Raw genomic sequence first — 13,952 nt, 5'->3', positions numbered from 1 at the left:
ATGCATTCTGACTTCATGTGTTAATGACGCTCATCTTTGTATTTCAGGTTTGAATTCTTCCTTGGACTGCAGATTTGCTATCAATCACTATTTGATGACTTTGCTTAGATGTAATATAGCCATTTCAAATTTATCTTGGCTAAAGCACTATTGATTATTTCCTAAGTCTTATTACACCTTCTCTGCACTTTCTTTCTGTTATGCTTCAAGTGAAATCTCAGTTCCTTATCCTGGCCATTAAGACCATGCCTGCTTCTTTGGCTCGCTTGTCCTCGATCTTTCTCTTCTGTACTAGGATCCAGTCACTCTGGTTTTCCTTCTGATTCTCAGTCCAGACATCTCATTCCAGTGTCTGGCCATCCTCACTTTCTGGATCTTTCCATGTCTTTCCATGTCAGTCCAGTCCCCCTGAGGCACTGGCAGACACATTGCCTCCTCCCACACCCCAGAGGGTCATTCCCTGTCTCATACCCGCTGTCTTCTTCACAGCACCGACACTTATCAACACTAAGAGAGGAAGTCGTCTTAAATATTTGTGTAAGTGCTTCCTGTCTGCCTCTTCATCTTCCCTTGGGAAGTAAGTTCACTGTGGGTGTGGACTCCATTGGTTTCACTTCTTATCACCAAGGTCTGGAAGAGCCCTTTCCTCAAACATAGAAGGCATTATTGATATTGGAGATACAGGCTTGGGTAGGCATGGGAGTTGAGCTGTGCTGAAGTCATCTATGCTTATGTTCCTGTCCCCCATAAGCTCTTTGAGGTCATGGGATCATAATAAGTGTCCAGAGTTCAACTGATGATATCCATTAAGGGATTGTCTGGTAGGTACTGAGCTAAAGACTAAGCACAGAATGAGTCTCACCTGCCCCACAGTCTCTCAGGATCTGACCATGTCTTCATTTATCCTGTGTATTTTAGATGCCAGGCACCACCAGAACTTTTATATTGCCCCATTTCACCCTCGCCTACCTATGGAACTCTTAGGATTGTTTTCAAATACTTCCTGGATTTCTGTCTCCTAAGTACATGGTATCTTCCCACTTCCTGATTTTATTAGTTTTGCGTGGGACTTTGTGACTTTTTCTGGCCATAAACTATGAGCCAAAGTGGCATGTGTCATCTCTGGGGCAAAGCACTTGAGTGCCACCAAAAACCACTCCAGAGCTCATGTACTCTCAAAGCATGGCCATCAGAAATGCATGAGGAGGCTGCCAGGTCATCTGGGCTCCTGATGATGTGAGTAGAAGCCTCTTGCTTGCCCATGATGGACATTAATGTAATTAAGAAACACTCCTTTGTGATTTCAGGACATGGAGGTTGGGAACTCTTTGTTCCTGCAGCACAACCCAGTGCATCCTGATTGAATTTATGCTCAATGAGATAACTTGCTGAGGGTCACTTTGATTGTAAGTAGGATACTAGGAACAGTCTCCTTTTACTACTTACACATCACAGTACTTTTAATAGATACATAATGTAGATGGTACAGAATTTATTAATTGATTTTGTAAGACTTATCATATATTTTTATTTTCTCTCAGACAATTTTAATCTGATAGTATCCTCCAAGATACTATCTCATATGTTGGTAAGAAATTCACTTTTACTCAATCTTTGTTAGGTCTCAGTTTTCTTTTCTCGAATTTTTAAGGACATTCAGGTGTCACCTCTAGAATGGCATGGTTTTCAGAAACCCAGTGGATCTACTGATTGCCCCTAATGGGTCACATCACCCGTGGGCCCCTTGGAATGTTCCTGATTTAGTGCCCAGTTAGGCATAGGAATCAGTTAACTCCTGAGTATACCCGTGTCCCGATGTCTACATGCCTCAAAGGCTCTGCCACCTCCCCCAGGACTGGAAAAGAGGGGGCTTTACATTCTCATTACTCTTCAGATCTCTGGGTTCCTCCATGGCTCCATACTTACTGAATGCCAGCTATAAGCCAGGCACCACCTTTGTGTTGACAGAAAAGAAAAATCCTAGAAATCCAGCATGCACAATGGCAAGGATCCAGGGAGACACATAACAAGTGAATTGCGTCAAAGTTTAGAAGAGTTTGGTGCCACAGAGAAAGCAAAATGAGGAAGTGGGACGGAGTTTTGGCAGGAGGTCAGGGTGGGACTCAACTTTTGCCCAAAGGCAGGATAAAGCATCCAGGGAGTATCTGAAAGAAGAGATTCCCAGGCAAAGGGAAATGGCCATGCAGAGGCTGAGATGATGAGGCAGGTGCTGTGTGTGTGCTGGGAGGAGCCAGGGGCCCGGCATGGCGTGAGATGTGGTGCAAGCCAGGAAATGACTCTGGACTGGGGTGTGCTGTGCTGTGATCTGATTTTCATTTTAAAGTTGGGGGAGGGTGCAGGGGGCAGGAGCTGAGGCAGGCAGACCACTTAGGAGGTGTCTTCAGTAATTTCTTCTCAGTATGGGGGCACTTCCACACTCTGTCCCACAGTTTGGGCACCATTCCCTCCCTCCAAAGACATTCCCTGAAATCCCAGGCAAAGCTGTCTGCCCTGTCTGCAGGGAAAACTTTCACCGAAGCCACAAGGGACCTCTGCACCTGCAAGCACCTTCTGACTCCTGAGATCCAGGGATGCACAGGCTCCACTCACCTTGGAGGGAGAAGAAAAGTTCACGGCCCTAATCACCCAGCTCCTCCTTTCTGAAAATTTCAAGCTGCAGCAACAAAACTCTGATCATCTCAATAGATCCCCTTCCCCACAGATGGTGAGGGGAGACAGGTGCTAAAGGTAAGTCTAGGGTACCTGACAGAGAAGGAAGGAGAAGCAGCATGAGAGTGTGTGTGTGTGTGTGTGTGTGTGCATGTGTGAGTGTGTCAGGGGAGCTTCTTGTGGCAATTAAGGTAGCACTCCTGGAGGGCAGGCAGAGACAAGGGTAACATACTTCAGAGAGCATTGCCAGGCAAAAAAGAGAATATCCAGCTAAATTTGCATTTCAAATAAGCAACAAATAATTTACAATAAGAAAATGACTAAAATGTTCCATAGGACATGAACTAAAACTATTCCTTTTGAAATTCAAATATGTGTTTCTAATAAGTAATATTCAACTTTATCAGTTCACTATTTTTTAATAATTTTTATTGGTGCCTTATGGTTATATATAAATGTGGGATTCATTGTTACATATTCATGCATACAAACAGTGTAATTTGTTCAATGGGGAATAAAACAGATCATTTGCATTTTTATTTGCTCCATCTTGGAACTCTATCTTGAAGGATTTTTGAATGTTCATCGTGGCTGAAACCATAGCCTGATTTCTCAAAAATATGCTTCCTCTAGATACAGTCAGGAGGGCTGAGGAGATGGTGTCCATGCCGGAGGAATCATATTCAAAGATGGCAGCACTTGGAGTAGCCTGGCCCACTTTGGTGAGATCAAGGCGATCCCCTGGATAAGGCAGCAAAGGTGATTCAGAGCCATTGGGTTTCTCCTTTCTTGCCTTCTCTGCATCTAGGAGAAAGATGCATCTGTCAACGACTAGGGCTAACATCTGTCTGTACACCTCATTTTCAATTTAATTTGATGGTTGGGATATAGTTATTTCATGAAAAAAAATCATCCTGATGTTTTCTCTTCGGTCCTCAGATGGTGTATAATAAATTAAATATTCTTATAAACCTTGTTGACATAAAGGGGAAGTTTTTACCTCAAAACACTTCAAACTGAGAAAATGAGACTTAAGATGAACAGGGTGTCTCTCTGTTATCACAGGCCGGTTTCCTGGGGCTATTTATTACTGATGGGTAAAAACAGCCATCTTCAGGCTGGCCGACCATCCGGCTACCAGGAAGCTCATCCATAACAAACACGTTCCAGTTGCTTCCTGCATAGAACATTTATCCTTTTAGTACCTGACCTATAGCTTGTATGTGTGACGATTCTCGTCTGTAACACGTTCCCGCTTCATGAATTTGTCCTGCTCCAGTGGAAACTATTTTAATGGACTTGCTTTGGACTCCTGAAAATGCTCAGTTGGAGCGAAAGTCTGTGAAGTGTCTGTCTTCTTAAATTTTCCATACTCCAAGGAAATTGGAGTTGCACATCTCCTAGTTTGCTAAACTGAATAAATATTTATCAAATGCCTTCCAGCTGTAAGGCCCTGGGCTTGGGCTACAGAATGGGGAGATAGAAAGGGTGTGGGCTTTTGTATTTCACAGATCACAATTAGAAATCAGGTTTCAAAGACATCTCACTTCAACACTAGCTAGTTTCAGGGTGTCAACTAATCCGGATCCTATGCATGCAATTGTGAACACTAAGCTAGGACTGACACCATGGCCTGTACCAGTACTAATGCCCTTGCCAGTGGTCATAGCAATTCCAATAACAATACCCATTTTAACACTGTGTACTAGGCAGTGTTCTCCAGAAAATCAGAGCCAATTGGTTATATGTATATAGAGAAAAAGATTTATTTTAAGGAACTGGCTCATGCAAATAATAAACTGGAAAGTATAAAATCTTTATGGTGGGCTGGTAGGCTGGCGACTGAAGGAAGAGCTAATCCTGCAGGTCATGTCCAAAGGTGGTCAGGCTGGTGACTGGGGGAAGAGGTGATCTTTCAGTTCAGTCCAAAAGCCATTGGCTGGCAAAATTCCCTTTTATTGGAAAGAGGTCAGTCTTTTGTGCTATTCAGACCTTCAACTTTCTTTCACTCACATTAAAAAAGTGGCCTTCTTTACTCAGGGCTACTGATTTCAATTGTTAAGTTCATATAAAACATCCTGTCAGATGACCCAGCCAACTTTACACCTAAAATTACCCATCGCACACTGATACCAATGCTGATATTAAAAAAGCATATTAAGATTGTATCAGTCAGATTCTACCACAGAAACAATCCGTAGGGGATGTAGGCATATACACATGCACGTTTGTGTATATACTTAGAAACACACATATAAGTTGAGAGAGAGATTTGTTGCAAAGAAAAGAATTGGCCTATAGTATTGTGGGGTCCGGCCGGCTAACTCTGAAGTGCATAGGGTGGCCACCGGGCAGGGTTGCTGGAATTCTCAACAAGAGTAGGCACTACAGGCTGCTGGGGGGATTTCTTTTCCTGAGATATCATCTTTGCTCTGGAGACTTTTCAACTGGCTGAATCAGGTGAATCAGGCCCACTTGACTATTATTTAGGATAACCGTTTAAAAAAAAAAACAAAAACAAAATAACCAATTACAGAAATAAATCACATTTACAAAATACTTTCACAGAAATACCTAAATGAGGGTTGATTGACTCTTAGGTACCATATCCTAGCCACGTTGACATATGAGACTGACCATCACAAACATACAAAGTAAGCAGCATAGTGCGTGGCCCATGTATGTGCAGGTCAATTCTGGCTGAGGTGGTGAGAGTTAGGAGAGCAGATTATATATTAATCTTTCTTTTAAGAAGCTTGTGAGATAGTTGAAAAGATGCAGTGCGACTCAGGTACTTATATGACTAGGCAATAAATAAGCCAACAGCTTCTATTTTCAGAAACTCAGAATGTCCCAGTCACTGTTAAGAGCTTTCCATACATTTTTACAGTTAATTTCCATATGACTCTATCAGACTAATATTATCATTTATATTTGCAGTGCAGGAAACCAAGGTACAGGAAGTTTAAGTTACTTGTCGAAGATGGTGGGCTGATGAGTTCCAGGGCCAGGATGTTCACCTGGCACACATCAGCAGTCTCAGCCAAGACGGAGAGAGCTAAGCTTGGTGGGAGGGACACAGATGAAGTAAGTACTCAGGAGTGTCAGGGATGGGAACAGTCACCCTCGTCACTGGGGGAGGACTTGGGCAGGTAGAAGTGAGAATGAAGAGTACCCGGATGTGAGAGGCATGGGCTCCAGTGCCACCTGACTCCATCAAGGGGGCCGAGCTATGAGACAAGACAGAAGGACCAAGCAGAATCTGTGGAACCTGCCAAACTCACGACGCTTTTGTGTGGAGTTGATTTCTCAGGAAAACACCCCAGGAGCTGTTTGGTGTCTGGGTTAATGATGAGGCCACATGGGAAGCACACGTAGATGCAGGAGGCAGAGGCCCATGGTGATGGGGCCCATGGTGATGGGGCCCGTCAGTGTGAATGGCCACAGCGAAAAGAGGAAGAAGGCCAGGAAGCCACAGCGGGGAGAGCTCTGAGAAGGCCACCTCTGCAGAGCCTATAGTTTCTGTGGCTCATTGGTAGGAAAGGGAGCTTGTGTGACCTGCGTGTGCCACCTTTCAGGACATGTTCTCATTGTTTTCTTAAGTCCCTAAGCCGTAAGGAAAATCACAGAAAACTGGAGAGTTTGAGTATCTGAAAGCTGCTAGTCCAATTTGGCTGAGGCAGTTTTCTGGGTGCAAAATTTATAAAATGCCTTGAAAGTGCTTTCCACGGCACATTCAGTGACTTCACTCAGCTCTGCTTCAATGGTCTATTTTGGTTTTGAGTTCATAAAGCCCCTCTCTCTCTCCCCCTCGTTTCCCTGTTCAGGTCCACGTCCAGATAAAACAGCTAACTCAAATACGGTGTAAAAATACAAGTCCCTTTTAGCCGGCCCTTTCATGCTGCGCCCCAAAGTGTGCCTGAGTGTTGAAAGTGAGAAGAGGCGGGGCCGGGCAGGGCTGTTTTTCCAGCCCGAGTTGTGAGAGTGGGCACTTTCTCGGACTTGTCGTGGGAGCAATCGCCCCGCGGCTGCAGTGGAAGTCCTTCAGGATGGTGCCCACATGCAGTGGTCGGTGGAGGGTGGGAAAGGCTGCCAAAGTCAGCAGCTGGAGTGAGGGAGTAAATCAAGTTAAGAGGGAATGGGACAAGATTTTGGAAAAGGAAAGAATACATGGGTCAAACCATTAACCAGACCTGCAGGGTTAAGATGATGGGATATAAATTGGCTGGTATTTCCTGGGTTTAGTAAAGGAAGTCTGGATGGGATTTATATCAGGTCCTCTGGCCCTCCATGCTCTCTAATACCTCCTTCCCTGCCCGCCAGCCTGCCCCGTGGGCCTCAGGTGCAGGGCATTGAGAGCAGGATGGGGCACCAGCCAGAAAGCTCTGGGTTTTGCAGCTATAAATACATTTATCCAACCCGTCATCCTCAATTAGTGCTGGAGTGCCCAGAATGCAATGCTCTTCATACAGGCTGCACCAGAGACCACACAGGGCTCTCTAGCTTCTCCTCGTTGGAGTTTTAAAATCTATTCTCTTTATATTCTGACAGACATCTGCGGGATATGGCCCTGCTCCTGTGGGAGCTATGACAGAGAGGATGTGCAAGGTGACCTATGTCTCAGGCCACCATAGAGGTTGGTTTGGTCCCTAGCAGAGCCTTTTCTCACCCAGCTTTGCTGACTCAGATGTCCACAGGGGCACTGTCCTCTACTCTGTGTTATCTTGAAGGGGGACAAACTACTTTTGTACTCATGTGTTTTATTTATTTATTTATTTTTAATTTCCAATCATTCTGTGACAGAAGTAGGAGTAGTCACTGTTCCATTATTATTATTATTATTATTTTCACACACACATAGAGTATGTTTATTTCTTGGGTCATCACTATGAACCATTTATCCACTTGCTTCTTCTTATACCAGTATCTCCATCTCACCATTTTATTGCAACTTTACAGTAGATTTTAATACCTAAGAGGACCAAGACCTACATAATTGCTCTTTTTTAAAAATTTTATATATTACAACGGAATGCATTACAATGCTTATTACACATATAGAGCACAATTTTTCATATCTCTGGTTGTATACACAGTATATTCACATCAATTCATGTCTTCATACATTACTTTGGATAATAATGTCCATCACATTCCACCATCATTTATAACCCAATGCTCCCTCCCTTCCCTTCCCACCCCTCTGCCCTATCTAAAGTTCATCTCTTCCTCCCATGCTCCCTCTCCCTATTCCAATATGAATCAGCCTCCTTATCTCAAAGAAAACATTTGGCATTTTGGGATTGGCTAACTTCACTTAGCATTATCTTCTCCAACTCTATCCATTTACCTGCAAATGCCATGATTTTATTATCTTTTATTGCTGAGTAATATTCCATTGTGTATATATACCACGCTTTTTAATCCATTCATCCACTGAAGGGCATCTAGTTTGGTTCCACAGTTTAGCTATTGTGAATTGTGCTGCTATAAACATTGATGTGGCTGTGTCTTTGTAGTATGCTGTTTTTAAGTCCTTTGGGTATAGACCGAGGAGAGGGATAGCTGAGTCACATGGTGGTTCCATTCCCAATTTTCTAAGAAATCTCCATACTGCTTTCCATATTGGCTGCACCAATTTGTAGTCCCACTAGAAGTGTATATGAGTGTACCTTTCCCTCCACATCCTCTCCAACACTTATTGTTGTTTATTTTCATAATACTGCCATTCTGACTGGAGTAAGATGAAATCTTAGAGTGGCTTTGATTTGCATTTCTCTAATTGCTAGTGATGATGAACATTTTTTCATATATTTGTTGATTGTTTGTATATCATCTTCTGAGAAGTGTCTGTTCAGTTCCTTGGCCCATTTATTGATTGGAGCTCTAATCTCTAGGGTATATAAAGAACTCAAAAAGCTAAGCACCAAAACAAATAAACAAACAAAAAACAAATAACCCAATCACTGTTCTATTCTTACAGAGGAGGAAATCTAGGCTCAGAGTGTTTGAGTGGCTTGCCAGCAGCCACATTTATAGTATGGAGCAGAGGCAGGAGTATGAGGTTGATATAGTTATAACTTTAATTTATAAGTAGAGAAACTGAGTCCCAGAGAGGCTTAGATAATAATGCAAGGACAAACAGCAAGTGAATGTCCTGTCTCATCTCACACTGGCACTTAGACTACGTGAATCCTGTGAATCCTGTCCTCTGTACTGCTGTCCTTGGAAGATGCCTAGTGAGGACTCAGGAAGTAGGGAAGACAGTTGCTGTCTCCATTCCTAATTCACTTTCCCCCCAGAATTGCTCTTGGGTCTATGTCTCATGAGCACTCTACCCAGGTGTCCATGCATCCTGCACTCCATTTATTCCCTCAGCAATCAGTAGGTGCTCACTGTGTTAGGACTGTGCTGGGAGCTGGGGACACACATGTGACTGAGCTGCAAACCTGCCAGTACCCTCAGTTCCTGTTTTTCCTTATTCTCACTTCCTCCACATCCAGTCCATTGCAGATCCTGCCAATTCCACCTGTCATCTGGAAGTCATTCCCTTCTCTGCTCTCCAAGGCTGCCATCCAATCCCAAGACCTCACCATCTTAGCCAAACCCTCCTCATGGTTTTTCTCTGTGTCCATTAATCCACTCCCCACAAGGCAGCCCAAGTGTTTGTAAGAATCTAGATCAGACTTGCCACAACCAGTGTGGCCAAACTAGCAGGTGAGGGGTGATGGGGGATTAGAAAAATAAAGACTCACCTTATGCAGATTAGGAGATAACAGTTGGGATCTCTCTGATGGAAAACTAAAGAATCACACCAGCCATCTTTATTTATCTATGTCTCAATAACCAGATTAAAGACTATGCCAGCATTGTTCTTTATATTCATGCACATTACAGAGTTAGAAACATTATGTAGCTTATTCCTCAGTGACATTCTACAGTTGCAATGTGCAATATTAGGAGTTTTGTGTAGTTCTCAAGAAAGTCCACTGTTTAAAGTCACTGTTACTTGGGCAGTTTCAGGAGCTGTGGAGCTGGTGAAACATTGTGGTTGCTTAGCAAAAAAAGTTCCTTCATTCCTAGGAGCTTTGTGCCTGAGATCAGGTTTCAGGCTGATGCGACTCTAGCACAGAGCCTTTGGGTGGAGGGCATTACCAATGCACCTTTACACAGAAACTTTCCCAGGCAACAAGCATGCCACAGCCATGAAGTCATCAGAGATCCCAGTCTCGGACACTGCTCTCCCACTCTCTGCTTTCCACACAGACCCCTTTGCTGCCCTGCTCCAACTCTCCCAATGTTTTTCACTGTATTTAGGAAAATGGCAAACTCCTCACCATGGTGGTCAGGACCTTGCATCATCTGCTGCTCCCTGTGGCCCGTCCCTGCAACTTTACTTTTGTTCTTCTCATACCACAAGGTCAGCCATGCTTAAGAGCCTTGGCCCCAGCCATGCCCTTGTCCTGGCCTGTGTCTCCTTCTCATTCCTGTCTCAGCTGTTGTGCAGACTTCTCTGGAAGTGTTTCTTGGCACCCTACTCAAAGCACCTCGTTGTTTGCATTACTCTGGTTTAATTCTCTGGCATCACTGTTATTCTCTAGAACCATTTTGATTCATTTCTTTTCCCTTATAGTGCAATTGCGTGAGGCTGGGGCTGACTTTCTCTTCCCTGCTGTGCCTCCAGCACTTAACAGTGCATGCATGGAGCAGGCACTCAGAGGAGATTTGTCCAATAAATAAGATGGATAGATGTGATCCTTGCCTTTATAGGGCTTGGGATCTAGTTGGAGAGATTAAAAATTCAAGTATTTGTTAATATTACCAGATGCTTAATGATTCATGTAATTTCTGGCTCTCTGTAATTCTGACTTCTGTTTTGGAAGCTGTGCTGCACTTTATCTCCATTGGTCTCTGTTCCAAGGGCTTGTTTGCACATTTCAGGAGAGGGAGATGAAAGCACAGCTATTCAACAATTTTTTTGATTGGCCAAAATGGGGTTGATAATTAGAATGAAGACTTCTGTCCTTCCTGTTCTGTGGGAAGTTGAGGACTCAAACCTTGATGTCTTTTGTAAGATTACACCTTGAAGTCCTAGCCCTGAACCTTGGAGGGTTGTGGAATATGGATGATGTCTATTCTCTATAGGATCTTTGAATGAAAACGAGTTATTTGAGTTAATTATTTAAAACATAGCTGTGTACAAAGAAGAATATAAAGTTATCTATAACTCCATCCACCAGAGAGATAAAGCCTATGAATGTGCTGGTGTTTATACTTCCTGTATGATTGATGGACAGGTATAAATCCATCTGTCTCTTTTGGTTCATCTAGAATTTTTCAAATTTTGGTGCAGGGGCTGTGTACAAAATGATGTATCTGAGAATAGAAAGAATCAGTGTGGAGAGACTGGAAGGGGGTTAGGGCCCAGAGTGGGCAGGCCAGACTCCTGCAGGACTCTAAAACCTAGGACGAGAAGGTGGGTACAATGGGAAGGCACTGGAAGATTCAAAGCAAGGTTGTCCCATGATGCAATTTGTGTTTTGGACACTACTCTTTTACACTGTCCCCATGTTATGGTTTGGATATGAGGTGTCTCCCAAACGCTCATGTGTGAGACAATGCAAAAACATTCAGAAGTGAAATGATTAGATTATGAGAGTTCTGACCTAATGGGTGGGATAATCCACTGATATGGAGTAGCAGGGCGGTAGGTAGGCAGGTAGAGTGTGGCTAGAGAAGGTAGGTCCCTGGGGAGGTGTGCCTTTGGGGTTTATATTTTGTCCTTGGTGAATAGAACTCTCTCTCTCTGCTTCCCTATTGCCCTGTCCTGAGCCCTTTTCCTCTGCCACGCCCTTCCGCCATGATGTTCTGCCTCACCGTGGGCTCAGAGCGATGGAGTTGGCTGACCATGGACTGAATCTCTGAAACTGTGAGGAAAAATAATTTTTTCCTCCTCTACATTGTTCTCGTCAAATCTTTGAATCCCAACAACAAAAGTGGTGACTGAAACACCCTACAATGGAGGCACCTCACTAGAGGGTACCACAGGGGTCCTGGTGAGAGGGGAGGCAGGCACAGAAACGAGAGGTGGACAGAAGTGGGCAGGTGTGGAGAGCTTGCTGCTGGGTTGGGGATTGTGACCTGAAAGAAGAGGTGGGTGACCAGGTGCAAAGCAACTGCAAAGCCAGTTGCAATGGCATGATAGATTGACGTGATTAACTGCCTTCAGAAGAGATGATGACGATTTGATTACTCCATTTTAAAGAGGGGGGGGTACATAGGTGTCAGTAAATTTCCCTCTGTCCAAATAAGCATGATTAACTTCAATTATGGCTGCCTCTGGAGAACTGTGCAGGTATTTTAGTATGTTTCAAAGTATTTCATCTAGACATTTTGGAAAAACATACATCTCTGTTCATAGCAATAGTTACTGTTCTGATTTATAAGTTCTGCTTCACTGTAAATCATTCAAAATTCAAAAATTAAATTTTATGGCATAACATTTTGATGGCCGTATGCCTGGGCAAAGGGCAGGAGGAATGCAATTTTTCTTACTGCCAATTACGATTGGACATCTTTTCATTATATCTTTTTTTTAATAGAGCAGATGGTTCAAGTCATATATATATATATATATATATATATATATATATATATATATATAGAGAGAGAGAGAGAGAGAGAGAGAGAGAGAGGGAGAGAGGGAGAAGAGAGGGAATGGGGGTATATACTAATGCTCTGCTAGGAAATACATTCAAGTTTGACTTTTAGAAAATGACATGCTTTTCATCATGGTTCAATCTTGTTTTGCCTTAGAATTATATATCCCAACCATACTAAAATTTTAATATAAATTCCCATGTCTAAAGCACAGATGGATGTCTGTGGGGATTGGCCACTTAATTGCCTTGGGTACAAACATGAATTATTTATTTATACCTCAACGAGCAGTAACGGGGCTCTATACAAACCCACTCACTCTTTCCTGACATTGCTTGTTTCATATATGACTTTTCCCCTCTCTTACAGAAGGATGGGATTAGTTTGGTTTCCTCGTTTGGGAGAAGGAATGAAGCCGCCACTACTGAGTGACTGCTGTGTTCTAGGCCTGGGCAGGGTGGTCCACAAACAATATCACTGACTTTTCTTGCAGTCCTGGGAGCTGGGTCTTAACGGTCCCAGTTTTAGTGGTAAAATTGGGTCACAGAGGTCCAGAGACTTTTGAAATGCTATGATATGAATGTTTGTGTCTCCTTATGTTGAAATCTAACTAAAGGCGTTAGGAGGTGGTGCCTTTGGGGATGACTAAGTCAAGAAAGAAAGCCCTCATCCATGGGATTAGAGCCCTTATAAGAGAGGCCTCAGATTTCTTCGACCTTTTACCCTCTGTGAGGAGCAGGTCCTCTTCAGACAATCTGCCAGCACCTTCATCTGTACTTGGCAGCCTCCAGACTGAGCAACATGTATCTGTTGTCTATAAGCCATTCATTCTCGGGTATTTTTTAACAGTAGCCCCAAAGTTACCCAGACACAAAGTATCACAAGAATTTTAGGTTATGGAGTCAGGATTTGAATTCAAACTCATTGGTTGACACCCCATGCTGTTTCTTTCTCAGAGGGCTGAGCAATGAAATGTGGCCCTCTGGCCTTTCTTCTCTCTCTGAACTGGATGGCGCTGTTTCTGTCTATTGTTCTCTACATAATACTGGATTTCCGTGCTCCTTTTTTTTTTGCAGTACTGGGTATTGAATCTATGGCCTTGGCCTTGAGTAGCTAGACAAGCTCTGCCGTGGAGCTGTATCCCCAGGCTTGGTTCTTCTCTTTGAAGATTTCATCCTTGTAATTTGTTACACAAGTAGCTATAAAAAAGAAGGAAGATTTGGGTAGGGGGCAGATGAGGTGATTTGGTAAGCACTCACAGAGTGAATTCTGAGCCCATGCTGGTCACTGCACAAGGGTTCCTGACAGGTGAGGTAAGGGCTCATCCTTGGGTGGTCAGGGGCTGTGAGTCTCTATTCCACTATCGCTTACTTCTTTCTCAGGGAGAGGTTTCTGAAGGTCCTTGATCAGAACAGAGACAGGTCAGAGCTTGGGGTCTGGGACTATGTCCTGAGGAGACATAGGTGCCAGTTAAGCAGGCTGCCCTGTTAAGTGTTCAGGTCAGCCACAGGAGGATTCTGGGCCCCAGTTGCGGGGCTGAGCCATATGGCCAGTGCATGCTACCAATTTACTGAGTCCTGGCCATATATAGATCATTTATTATAGCTTAGAACCACTGTTAT

General features: G+C 43.6%; 1 long non-coding RNA gene across 1 annotated transcript; it reads left to right on the top strand.

Annotated features, from left to right (window-relative positions):
• Positions 1-1,302: 1,302 nt before the first annotated feature.
• Positions 1,303-3,428, top strand: LOC125610932. The gene is made up of 3 exons (XR_007341020.1): positions 1,303-1,406; positions 2,522-2,748; positions 3,304-3,428. It is a non-coding gene; the product is annotated as an uncharacterized LOC125610932 (long non-coding RNA).
• Positions 3,429-13,952: the final 10,524 nt, after the last annotated feature.

Source organism: Marmota marmota, unplaced genomic scaffold (genome assembly GCF_001458135.2).
Source record: "Marmota marmota marmota unplaced genomic scaffold, marMar, whole genome shotgun sequence".
NCBI classification, from domain to species: domain Eukaryota; kingdom Metazoa; phylum Chordata; class Mammalia; order Rodentia; family Sciuridae; genus Marmota; species Marmota marmota.
Note: the sequence above shows the minus strand (reverse complement) of the source record. Positions and strands in the feature narration are given on the sequence as shown.